The following is a 14,408-nucleotide window of genomic DNA, read 5'->3' on the forward strand; positions in this document are numbered from 1 at the left end:
ACATTCTTCTTATAATCCATTTCTTTCAACCAATCATCAGTCATTTGTGTCCGTGCAGAACATGTTGAGTGCCCTTTTCTATAAGCAAGCTGAAAGTCTGTTGTTATGCACTGCATCTGGTCAAACACAATATTTTCCAAAAGTTTACTAAGACAATAACAGGTGGTTTCTCATTATTGATGGACAACAATATTATTTCCACCTCACCCACACTAACTTCACAGAACTATAATGCTTTTCTTTCATTATTACGTATTTTATGTATTCAGATGATAGCTTGCAGTTTGTTGTTGGCATTTCATGTATAAGTTTGCCTACTTTGCCAAAGAAATTGTCATTAAAGTAATTGCTAACATCAAAAGTTTTGTGTTTTGATTCAATGAAAGATGGAGTTGAAGTAGTCTGCCCATATGTATTCAAATGCTTTTTTGCAACATACCTTGTGTCATTTATCTTGGTTTAATTTATCTTGGTTTAATTTATCTTGGTTTTATCTTGGTAAAATTTCTTCTTCTGTTTGTTAGTTTTAGTCACATAATTTCTCAAATTACAGTAGGTTTGCCAATCAGCTGTGCAGCCAGACTTATTCCTTTTACCTCATCCTTCTCAACCATACAGCTTTTCAATGGTTCATCAACCTTAACAGTTCTAACAGTCAGTTTCTTAATAGGTGCATGCTTATCAATAACTGGAAGAAACCATTTAAAAATGCACCAAGTGCAGGTCGTATGATCTCTTATACACTATTTCAGGTCCAGCAGTTTTGGAACTTTAGCTTTTCTTAATATGGCCACTACATTATGGTAAATACATCCAATGGGTATGGACACAGCTTTAGAGCAGAGTTTTGCAATATTGGCTTTAAGATGGGGTCACAGACACAGAGAGCGACTCTCTACTGGAGAGTCCAGAGATTTGGGCCGGGACTGAATGTGCTTTGTGACGGTTCCCCACAAAAGCGCCACACATCTTGTCAAACAAGACAAGGGTCTGTAAAATAAAAGTGACTTGCACCATCTACTGTTCTGGTGAGTGACAAAAAGATGGTTTGGAAACAGAGACAGGGTCCTCTGTGTGATTCCTGTCTGTCTCGTTAAGGATAGAGGACCGAGTGATGTGCTCTGTACCCACTGGGGATGTCAGTGCACATAAACAACAGCAGCACAGAGAGAGTTATAAACACCCAGACATAGGAGGATATAGACATGAATCGAGTCTTTCAATTGGCGAGCGTTTCATTGTGCAGTCAAAAAGAAAACAGGTCAGCTTTGAACTCCCTTTGCCACCACACACAACAACACAAGATAAAAACATTTTGAAGGATAGTTTTTTAACTGCTGCTGGATAAAAGTGAACATCTGGAATGTATGCATTGCAAGTGAGGCACAAGTGTCCAGCAGTGCCTTGAGAAAGCACCAGCACCTGACGGCTGTGGTAAGTAATCCTACAGCACAATGTCATGACAGGAAGACATTGGGCCTTAATAGACTGAGTCCTGCAGTAGATTTGGGCTTAATTGTGCAGCGCTAAAGGCATTTATTATTATCAGAGTTGTTTTCTGGCCGGCATGCGACATTTGGAGGCAGCCAGTATTCACACTTGTGTTGGAGCTGAGCCGAGCAGGAAACAGGAATAATAACAGGTTCTGAGTAGCTACATGCCGCCGCCCAGGGGCCCGGCCGGGGCCCCTGTACACTCACCCACCAATTTACAGCCAAGCGTACAGGAGCCCAGGGTGTGCGTCACACTGCTGACGTCTGCACGCTGAGCATAGCCAACAAAAGCAACAAGTATGAGAAGTTTACAGAAGTGTGTGCTTGTGTGTTGAATTGCACCATGATAAGCCATGATGATTGTCCCTCCTCTTGCTTTTTCCTGTCCACTTATTAGTGGAAAGTATACCTTCGCAAAAGTACTACTGTGTTATTATTTTAGATCTGTAGTCCCAACTCCCTCGAAAGTTTTGGGTAAATTTATGTCCATTTTGTAAATTTATGTCCAGTTCCATATGAAGTGCATCTGTAAAACGTAACAGTTGAGAACACAAACCACAGCAATTAATTGGACCTTCAATAAACGTAGGAGGTCTTGAAATCGGCCCTAATTAATCGCCCATTCTGATTAATTGGTCGACCTCTAATCTAAGTATCTGACTGAGCGGTGGTAGGCAGAAGCAGGCGTGTAAACATTCATTCAAACAGCACTTTCGTGCATTTTGCCAGCAGCTCTTCATTGTGCGTCAAGCATTGCGCTGTTTATGACTTCAAGCCTATCAACTCCCGAGATGAGGCTGGTGTAACCGAGGTGAACCGTCACTCAGTCTGAGCCTTCAAGTAGTTATTCCCCTTGCTCTGCATGGGTAACGCTGCTTCCATGGTGGCTGTTGTCGTTGTGTTGCTGGTTCGAGCCCAGGGAGGAGCGAGAAGAGGGACACAGGCAATACTAAAGTGCCTATAAGAACATCCAATAGTCAAAGGTTAATGAAATACAAATGGTATAGAGAGAAATAGTCCTATAATTCCGACAATAACTACAGCCTAAAACTTATTACCTGGGAATATTGAAGACTCATGTTAAAAGGAACCTCCAGCTTTCATATGTTCTCATGTTCTGAGCAAGGAACTGAAACGTTAGCTTTCTTACATAGCACATATTGCACTTTTACTTTCTTCTCCAACACTTTGTTTTTGCATTATTTAAACCAAATTGAACATGTTTCATTATTTGTTTCCCGGGCTGTCTTCCGGGTTGGAGCGAGCGGTCGCATCTGCACTCGGTCCGCAGGTAGTATTACATTTCATTACATTTCATTATAGTACAACGGTTTGATTTGTCTAATCTTAGCAATTTTTCTTCTCAGCTAGCTACATAGCCGTCTTTGTATCATAGATAATCATAGATAATTGCGTAATTATCGTATTTCGTCGTCCTAACGCAGTCTACACCGCCCTGCAGCTAGCTAGCTAGCTAACGTCTACCGTTAGCTAGTCCACCGTCTACCGATTAGCAGCACAACTTCCACTCAACTGAACGACTTGATTAGTGTAGTGTTAGCTAGCTACATAGTTGTCTTTGCTGTCTTCGTATCCAAGATAATTGTGTAGTTTAGAGTGTGTAGTTTTAGAGTGATTATCTTAATTTACCGAGGTTAGCTAGCCAGCTATTCGTCGTCCTTAACGTAACAGAACTTCCGCACTCAACAATCCGGTCGCATTTCGCTTCGCTCCACAGGTAGTATCACATTTTTCATTTCATTACAGTACAACGGCTTGATTTGTTTGATCGTAGCTAGCTACATAGCTAGCTACATAGCCGTCTTTGTATCAAAGATAATTGTGTAGTCTTGAGCGATTTCCTAGGTTAGCTAGCCAGCTATTGTCGTTCTTTTAACGCAACGTAACGTAAATCAACACTGCTAGCTAGCCAGCTAGCCCCGAATAGCAGCACAGTAGCACAGTAGAAACCATTACACTCAACGGAACGACTTGATTAGTGTAGTGTCAACAACGCAGACACTGCCAGCTAGCCTACATAGTCAACAACGCAGCCTCTGCCAGCTAGCCTACTTCAGCAGTACTGTATCATTTTAATCATTTTAGTCAATAAGATTCTTGCTACGTAAGCTTAACTTTCTGAACACTCGAGACGTGTAGTCCACTTGTCATTCAATCTCCTTTGCATTAGCGTAGCCTCTTGTGTAGCCTGTCAACTATGTGTCTGTCTATCCCTGTTCTCTCCTCTCTGCACAGACCATACAAACGCTCCACACCGCGTGGCCGCGGCCACCCTAATCTGGTGGTCCCAGCGCGCACGACCCACGTGGAGTTCCAGGTCTCCGGTAGCCTCTGGAACTGCCGATCTGCGGCCAACAAGGCAGAGTTCATCTCAGCCTATGCCTCCCTCCAGGCCCTCGACTTCTTGGCACTGACGGAAACATGGATCACCACAGACAACACTGCTACTCCTACTGCTCTCTCTTCGTCTGCCCACGTGTTCTCGCACACCCCGAGAGCTTCTGGTCAGCGGGGTGGTGGCACCGGGATCCTCATCTCTCCCAAGTGGTCATTCTCTCTTTCTCCCCTTACCCATCTGTCTATCGCCTCCTTTGAATTCCATGCTGTCACAGTTACCAGCCCTTTCAAGCTTAACATCCTTATCATTTATCGCCCTCCAGGTTCCCTCGGAGAGTTCATCAATGAGCTTGATGCCTTGATAAGCTCCTTTCCTGAGGACGGCTCACCTCTCACAGTTCTGGGCGACTTTAACCTCCCCACGTCTACCTTTGACTCATTCCTCTCTGCCTCCTTCTTTCCACTCCTCTCCTCTTTTGACCTCACCCTCTCACCTTCCCCCCTACTCACAAGGCAGGAAATACGCTCGACCTCATCTTTACTAGATGCTGTTCTTCCACTAACCTCATTGCAACTCCCCTCCAAGTCTCCGACCACTACCTTGTATCCTTCTCCCTCTCGCTCTCATCCAACACTTCCCACACTGCCCCTACTCGGATGGTATCGCGCCGTCCCAACCTTCGCTCTCTCTCCCCCGCTACTCTCTCCTCTTCCATCCTATCATCTCTTCCCTCTGCTCAAACCTTCTCCAACCTATCTCCTGATTCTGCCTCCTCAACCCTCCTCTCCTCCCTTTCTGCATCCTTTGACTCTCTATGTCCCCTATCCTCCAGGCCGGCTCGGTCCTCCCCTCCCGCTCCGTGGCTCAACGACTCATTGCGAGCTCACAGAACAGGGCTCCGGGCAGCCGAGCGGAAATGGAGGAAAACTCGCCTCCCTGCGGACCTGACATCCTTTCACTCCCTCCTCTCTACATTTTCCTCTTCTCTCTCTGCTGCTAAAGCCACTTTCTACCACTCTAAATTCCAAGCATCTGCCTCTAACCCTAGGAAGCTCTTTGCAACCTTCTCCTCCCTCCTGAATCCTCCCCCCCCCTCCTCCCTCTCTGCAGATGACTTCGTCAACCATTTTGAAAAGAAGGTCGACGACATCCAATCCTCGTTTGCTAAGTCAAACGACACCGCTGGTTCTGCTCACACTGCCCTACCCTGTGCTCTGACCTCTTTCTCCCCCCTCTCTCCAGATGAAATCTCGCGTCTTGTGACGGCCGGCCGCCCAACAACCTGCCCGCTTGACCCTATCCCCTCCTCTCTTCTCCAGACCATTTCCGGAGACCTTCTCCCCTACCTCACCTCGCTCATCAACTCATCCCTGACCGCTGGCTACGTCCCTTCCGTCTTCAAGAGAGCGAGAGTTGCACCACTTCTGAAAAAACCTACACTCGATCCCTCCGATGTCAACAACTACAGACCAGTATCCCTTCTTTCTTTTCTCTCCAAAACTCTTGAACGTGCCGTCCTTGGCCAGCTCTCCCGCTATCTCTCTCAGAATGACCTTCTTGATCCAAATCAGTCAGGTTTCAAGACTAGTCATTCAACTGAGACTGCTCTTCTCTGTATCACGGAGGCGCTCCGCACTGCTAAAGCTAACTCTCTCTCCTCTGCTCTCATCCTTCTAGACCTATCGGCTGCCTTCGATACTGTGAACCATCAGATCCTCCTCTCCACCCTCTCCGAGTTGGGCATCTCCGGCGCGGCCCACGCTTGGATTGCGTCCTACCTGACAGGTCGCTCCTACCAGGTGGCGTGGCGAGAATCCGTCTCCACACCACGTGCTCTCACCACTGGTGTCCCCCAGGGCTCTGTTCTAGGCCCTCACCTATTCTCGCTATACACCAAGTCACTTGGCTCTGTCATAACCTCACATGGTCTCTCCTATCATTGCTATGCAGACGACACACAATTAATCTTCTCCTTTCCCCCTTCTGATGATCAGGTGGCGAATCGCATCTCTGCATGTCTGGCAGACATATCAGTGTGGATGACGGATCACCACCTCAAGCTGAACCTCGGCAAGACGGAGCTGCTCTTCCTCCCGGGAAGGACTGCCCGTTCCATGATCTCGCCATCACGGTTGACAACTCCATTGTGTCCTCCTCCCAGAGCGCTAAGAACCTTGGCGTGATCCTGGACAACACCCTGTCGTTCTCAACTAACATCAAGGTGGTGGCCCGTTCCTGTAGGTTCATGCTCTACAACATCCGCAGAGTACGACCCTGCCTCACACAGGAAGCGGCGCAGGTCCTAATCCAGGCACTCGTCATCTCCCGTCTGGATTACTGCAACTCGCTGTTGGCTGGGCTCCCTGCCTGTGCCATTAAACCCCTACAACTCATCCAGAACGCCGCAGCCCGTCTGGTGTTCAACCTTCCCAAGTTCTCTCATGTCACCCCGCTCCTCCGCTCTCTCCACTGGCTTCCAGTTGAAGCTCGCATCCGCTACAAGACCATGGTGCTTGCCTACGGAGCTGTGAGGGGAACGGCACCTCAGTACCTCCAGGCTCTGATCAGGCCCTACACCCAAACAAGGGCACTGCGTTCATCCACCTCTGGCCTGCTCGCCTCCCTACCACTGAGGAAGTACAGTTCCCGCTCAGCCCAGTCAAAACTGTTCGCTGCTCTGGCCCCCCAATGGTGGAACAAACTCCCTCACGACGCCAGGACAGCGGAGTCAATCACCACCTTCCGGAGACACCTGAAACCCCACCTCTTTAAGGAATACCTAGGATAGGATAAAGTAATCCCTCTCACCCCCCTTAAAAGATTTAGATGCACTACTGTTCCACTGGATGTCATAAGGTGAATGCACCAATTTGTAAGTCGCTCTGGATAAGAGCGTCTGCTAAATGACTTAAATGTAAATGTACTTGAGGCTAAATTGATTTTATTGATATATTATATTAAGTTTAAAAAAGTGTTCATTCAGTATTGTTGTAATTGTCATTATTACAAATTAAAAATAAAAAAATTGGCCGATTAATCGGTATCGGGTTTTTTGGTCCTCCAATAATCGGTATCGGTATCTGCATTGAAAAATCATTATCAGTCGACCTCTAGTAGAGACTCGAAAATGGAATGTCATAAACTACAGTTGAAGAACAATGGGACAGTATTTCCTGCTTTGAAAGTTGAGAAACTTGTATCCTCGCTTTTGAGGAAATGGCCTTGTTTTGTTCCTACTGGAGAGCTCTTCTTTCTCTACACCCATTCAGCATATTTCACACCCTCTTAAGCTTTACCACCCATCTCTTTAACGGCTGATCCGAGTGTGCTGTCCTAACAACAACAGTCAAGCACCCAAGCTAACTGTTTAACGTTGGCTAGCTTGCGAGCTACTTCCAGACACAAATGAGAGAACAGCACACTGACCATTTTACTCGCCCTAGCAGAGCTGGTTAGGCTGTTTTTATGTTATCCAGATCGTTGGTGACTGCAACTGTGCTGCTGGCAACAATTTATGCTTTTTTGCCAACGTTTACTGACACCGGCCATATTCACCGGGTGTTGAGCGTTCGTAAATTCGTCAGATATTCTGCGCTCTGGCACACTCCGACGAGAGTGCTCTTAAATCGGTGTAGATAGCCAGCGCGAACATACCAGCTATGTCTATCAACGGTTATCGCAGTAACATTCTATTGAAATGGTTACTTGAATAGTGGAGTATTTTGATAAGACACATATAGTTAGCTAACGCACTTTTGCACATCGCCCTGTAATGTACAATTTACCTTATTTTAGCGCCCAAAAACAATATTTCCAAGTCAACTGTAATATGAATACCATTGTAAAACACAATTTCTCCCCTTTCCAGCAAAATCAATGACGAGACATTCGTTCTCTGCATAATTGAAGAAGGCAATGAGCTCCATCGGGTCTGTTTAAAAATGGCTTGATAGGGAAGGAGATAAGTCGTGTGGGGAAACTGCTTTTTTCACCCGATCTGTCCAATTTATCACCTCTAAAATGTAAATAAAACACTATAAAGAGTTTATATATTGTGTCATTACATACTTATTTGAATGTTTGTGTCGAATTTGAATCAGATTTTTAGGGCGGCGTTAAAGTTATAGATGTTAACAGCGGCTGTCACGGCTTTTGAGAGTCATGATGGCTTGCAGTGATGACGCAAAAAATAAATGCATCCAGTTATACAATTGACTAGGCATCCCCCTTAACCTGTCCCTTACTTGTTTTTAATCTGTAAGAGAAGCACTACACCTGATGGAGAGAGGCTGTACAACACAGAATGAGTTGCATTATGTATGCTGTACGTTACGTCATGACACATCACAATTTAACGTACAGCGTCAGATGGCTCAGTTTTTCAACTTTTATCCAATACTATCAGGCCATTACCATGAAACGTAGTTCACGCCTCAGATTTTGATAACAACACAGTCGCTAAAGTCCCATTAGTTTTCACTGCAGACTTGTGTGAATGCAGCGGTTGCGCAGATTTGTACAGAATGGTGTTAGTCAACAGTAGATAGCTAGCTAAACAATGAACCCTAATCCCAACTCAACTAACGTAAACTCACCCAATTCCGTACAAATGTGCGTAACCGCGACATTCAAAAGAGGCTACAAAGAAAACTAATGGGACTGTAGCGAATGTATTGACTTCAAAATTGGGGGTGTGAACTAGGATTATATTCAAGCGTTGATCAACATGGTAATGGCTCTATAGTGTTGGAGAAAAGTTGAAAAAACGGACCCTCCGTTACATCGTAGCGTGTCATGTCTTAACGTACAGCACGCATAGAGCAACTATTTCTGTCTTACAATCTCTCTCCACCAGATGTAGCACTTCTCTCATCGTTTAAAAACAAGAAATGGACAGTGACGGGGGTAAGGGGGGATACCTAGTCATATTTTGCATCATCATTGCATGCGATCATCATTCTCAAAGTCTCTGTTTTACTTCTAAGATCACTTTAGCAGCACCCTAAGAACCCAATTCAAATTTGACACAAACCTTCAAATAGGTATGTAATGACACATTACATAAACTCTTTATAGTGTTTTATTTACATTTTAGAGGTGATAAGGTGATAAGTTGGACAGATCGAGTGAAAAAAAGCCATTTTCTCTCCTCCTCACTATCACGGATTAGTTTCTCTTCCCCACCTGTCATTTTTTAAGTGACCCGATGGGGCTCATTGCCTGCTTGAATTATGCAGAAACGGGCAGCGTCTAGGTCATGTCATTTATTTTGTTTGAAAGGGGAGAAATTGTGCTTTACAATGGTTTTGACATGACAGTTGATCTGGAAGTATTACGTTTTTGGGGTGCTAAAATAAGGGCAAATGTACGGACCAAGGCAATGTACGAGTTAACGTGAGTTTACGTTACCCTGCATGAATCTGCAGGTAGCTAGCCAACCAGGTACAATGTTAGCTAGCTAACATTAAGCTATAACTAGCAAAGCAAATGGCTCTGATACGAATAATATTACTACACAGATCATACATGTAACGTTAGCTAGATGACCTAACAACAGCAGTCAAGCACTCAAGCTAACTGGCTAACGTTGGCTAGCTTGCTAGCTACTTCCAGACACAAAAGAGAGAACAGCTCACTGACCATTTTCCTCACTCTATTGAAATGGATACTTGCATAGTGGAGTCTTTTGTTAAGACATGTAGCTAGCAAGCTAAACAATTAACCATAATCCCAACTCATTACATTAGTACCCTACGAGAATCTACAGGTAGCTAACCAACCAGGTTCAATGTTAGATGGCTAACATTAGGCTATAACTAGCAAAGCAAATGGATCTGAGATACAAATAATATTACTACACAGATCATACACGTAACGTTATAACAACAGCAGTCAAGCATCCAAGTTGACTGGTTAACGTTGGCTAACTTGCTATCTACTTCCAGACTCAAATTGAAATGGATCATACACGTAACGTTAGCTAGCAAGCCAGACAGCTAACGTTAGCTAGCAAGCCAGACAGCTAACGTTAGCTAGCAAGCCAGACAGCTAACGTTAGCTAGCAAGCCAGACAGCCAACATTAGCTAGCAAGCCAGACAGCTAACGTTAGCTAGCAAGCCAGACAGCCAACATTAGCTAGCAAGCCAGACAGCCAACATTAGCTAGCAAGCCAGACAGCCAACATTAGCTAGCAAGCCAGACAGCCAACATTAGCTAGCTAGCAAACAGTACACTTGAAATGAAAACAACTTTCGGACAAATTTAGAAATGTGTAATATCTGAAAATGTAGCTAGCTAGACTATCTTACCCATATGCATGGAATAGACGCTTCTCCCTGTTACAGATGCCGTGGTTGCCCTTACTTAATTTGAAGATGCAATCTCCTTAGCTATCATACTCTAATTCCACTGATTTCAAAACTCGGTCCTCCAGAAAGTGCAGAGCAACACTTTTTTTCTTCTAAAAAGCCATGTTACACAGGATTACCTACACATACTGACCAGCTCAAATAGAAAGAAGCGTGCTACATGGCAGACCAATCCGAACTCATCTCTCAGCATGTCCAGCCTACTCATTATCTCTGCCAATCATGGCTAGCGGGAAGGTTGCTGCCTTTTTCTGTGGCTAAACCAACTAGGCTCATAATTTAACAATTTTGTTTGTATTTACAGATGGCATACACGTTTGTTATTAAGGCACATGAAAGTTCACATGTTTTAGAAGGTATTTCTGCCAAAAAACGCATTTTTATTTAAAAAAAAAATTACGTTCAAATGACTCTCCTGTGAAGTAGTGACGCGGGACATATGCCTACTTTCCTGAAATTAGTCAAATATTTGAATAACTTTACAAGCCACTGTGTATGTCAACCTGTCAGCTTGTCAGGAACTTGTGGTGTTGATCTATTTAGCTTATATACAATTGAATGTCTCATAAAATGTCATCAAAATTATCTCAATGTTGCAACTGCATAAATATACATGTAGTAGGATAGTGGTTCCCAACCTGTGGTCTTCGGACAAACCTATCATGTTATCTACCGAAGGACATACGTGGAAAGAAAACGGACAAATGAAATGGATTCATCTTGCAAAGTTATATTGTTCCTCTGGCAGTCCAACTCTGGGTCTTAGAGCACAGTAACTCCATGTAGGACGTTTGACATTCTCCCATCAGCTCCACAGAGTAGCCTGAAAAGCCATTTAACACAGCCTCAGATCTGGGAGCCTGCCTGTAGTCTGTGGTTGGCATGGTGATGATCTGACTCAGAAGTAGTGCTTCATATCGCCTTCATAAATCCGGGCCTCATACTGTGTGATGAGCTGCTGTGACGCTGAAGCTGTCTGTCCGCCTCTCCTGAGAGATAGATACTGCACCACTAGTTGAAACACGGTAGCAAACACTTGCTCAGTGCAACTCTCACAGCACTCCTCATCTAAACGAGAGGAATACTTGAAGTAATGAGACTATTATAGGAATTCTTCAGCAAATGGGTCATTACTTTCCACATTTGCTTCTAGTGTTCCTCTCACCTTATTGTCCTCCTGTATAACACCACAAACCAATGACATTAGTGCTGCTATAACCACATTCAGATGCATTACACTGTTGACACAACATGGGAGTGTTGTTAAGATACTCCCAGACATCCACAAAGTAATTTGGTTTCAAATGCTTCCCCTCATCAATACATTTGGGATTGATAATACAATTACAATTAGAAAGCAGGCAGCACTAAGGCCAATTTTAGACAGTCAATTATATTTCTGTCTCGATTAACCAGTAAATAAGCATCGGGCTCAGGAAGAGGCATCTATAGTAAATCATGCATTGGTGAACGCTTATCGATCCCTCAATCAATTCCACTCATATTCATCATGGTTATTGATCATTTATTCCTGCCAGCATCTTTCAGCCCAATATTTACAAGTTACACTCCATATCACTTTTTTTCCTCAATCACTTTGCTTGTCACTTTTATCCAGTGACTTTAAAATCAGCCTTAATCAAATATTATGTAGTGCATTAGCAGCAGTAATGTCAATTACTCATGTTAAAACATTCTGGCACAACTCTGAGATTAGAAGGCTATTTTTTACTAGGCTGTACAACTCATATGTAATAAATCTGTTGGAGGTGTCTATTATTTTAGCAAAAATGACATTTTATGGTCGATAATCATTACGTTACCCTGTTTGACCGAGGCCTTGTCTGATTTGTCTCTTGTGTAATGTGAGTACAGGTACATGTTGACAATACTGTTTGTTTTGTTTGTAGGTGGTTATTATGGACGATGTCACCATCTCCAGACAGTCACCAGAAGGAGATGCCAAATAAAAATAATTTTATGAAAGAACTACAGAATTTCTCTTCAAACAACCTCTTTCTGTAGTCATTCTAAGTTTGAAAGACAAAAGCATCCTTGTTTTCAATGTATAGATCAAAAGAGGAAAATATGAGCTAGTGGTGCTGTACACATTCCATTGTTATGATGTGAGACGGAACACAAACACTACCACACACACTCAGACGCTCTTCGACAGATAAGCGTCATCCCACAAAGACAAAGCTGGTACATTAGCGGGGGAATAAATGCTCTTCTTCCTGTTCTCAGAAGTGACCCCGCAGCACAGGAAGCTGTTTGCAGCTGTACCGCGTTCCCAACTGTGACACCCGCTCTGAATGGCAGGATGTCCTGCCCAGAGTTCCTCTGTGAGTCTCCGTGTGGGGCTGCACAGGTTGAGGAGGTTCAATGGCCACTAGAAAGTCTCCATCCATAGTGCTTATACAGCCTAAAAAACATTGTCTGCTTCCTAAATGGCACCCTATTGCCTATATAATGCACTACTTTTGACCAGAGCCCTCTATATAGTGCACTATATAAGGAATAGGGCCCCAATACGCCACTATCACACCCTGTCATGGGACCTTTATTGGCTAGTAGAGGAATATTATGGCAGAGGTTCAGTACCACTGCTCTTTACACGCTGTCTTTTACGCTGTGTAGAAAGGAAGCTGTGAAATCCATGATATGGCGTGGTGCAGACGGTCAGACTGGAAATTACATTTCACAACCTGTCTGGGTTTGACAGACGACGGACAGATCGGGGTTGATGGCTGTCGGGGTGAAAGGTTCTAGTGGTGTGGAAACTAAATACAGACGGCCTTGGATCTTGGGCCTCTGCAGGAAATGTGTGATGCCCATCTGCAGGACATTTCTTCACACAAATATTGCATATCTCTGAGCAGTTATTTTTACTCCCGTTATCAGCTCTGGAGGATCCTCTCAAGTCATGTCATCGAACTTCATAATACTGGCTTTGGTCTGTGTTCAGTGTGTTCATGCACAGTGGCTCAGATGGTGTGTTTTCCTAGAAGCCTCTGATAAGGCTTAACACCTCCATTATGAAGTCCAATGACATGGCTTGTTAGAAGGATGATTCCATGGACTGAGACAGTGTTTGGGGTTAAACCATGACTGAATGGCATCAGAATGTAAATTCCACTGGCTGGCCGAGAGAGAGAGAGAGAGAGAGAGTAGAGCTGACTTCCTGTGGATCAGGGATTTCTCTAATGCATTATTGAATGGGGACGGGGCTGAATCGGGTTCCTGTTTTTACTCTTCAATCGAAACTGATCGTGCTGCCAAGTTTCTGCCTGCCTGCCTGTCTGCCCATCAACCGAATGCATACCCAGAAGTTACTAGAATGTGGAAATGAAAGTGTTGGCTGTTTTTTTTTTTGTCAAATAAAATGGGGATTTTCCTTTATAGACAGCAAAAAAATCAATTTGACCCCCCAACGATTGCCTTTCAAAATAGCAGTTTGGAATGTTCAGATTTGAACTTTCCTCATGAGGACTGATCATGTGCAGTACAAGGTACACATCTAAATGAGCTCTCTGTTTTTCAATCTGTAATCACCTGCTGAGTTGTGCATCAGGTCTGTAAAACAAAACTTAAAACTCGCCTTCTCTAAGGAGACGATTCTCTGTTAGAATGGCCCTTCTGTCATCGCCTCTGTCATCGCCTCCAATGTATCAAATGGACAGAATAGACAGAGAGAATGGGAGTGACAGTTTGTTTTAGCTTGTCTCCCTCCAGAAGAAAGGGTTGACTTGTCAACGTGTCCATCACTACCACAGTCATCTGCTGTAGAGAAGCTGAGAAACGGGAAACATAGCTGGCTAACAGAACTCCCATGAAAAGTGTTTCTCATGAGACCTGAGCATGACATGGGCTGTTACTGTCAGATGCCGGATACTACCTACAGTACATATACACATGCACACACGCACGTACGCACACACGCACACACACACGCACGCACACACACACACGCACACACTATGAGGACTAGTTTTGTTGCTATCGGCACATTTACAGCACACAGGGGAGTGTACTGGCTGGCTGTTCTGTCTGTGATGTTGCATCAGCATCACTTCATTAAATAGTTAGAGGGTCTCTAGCTTTCAGCGGAAGGTAAGTGGTTTTCCTTTTGCATTATTTTGCGTGAAAGAATGATACCATGAAAGTTAATTGTGCTTCGCTGTGCA

This window comes from Oncorhynchus nerka, linkage group LG24 (assembly GCF_034236695.1).
Source record: "Oncorhynchus nerka isolate Pitt River linkage group LG24, Oner_Uvic_2.0, whole genome shotgun sequence".
NCBI classification, from domain to species: Eukaryota; Metazoa; Chordata; class Actinopteri; order Salmoniformes; family Salmonidae; genus Oncorhynchus; species Oncorhynchus nerka.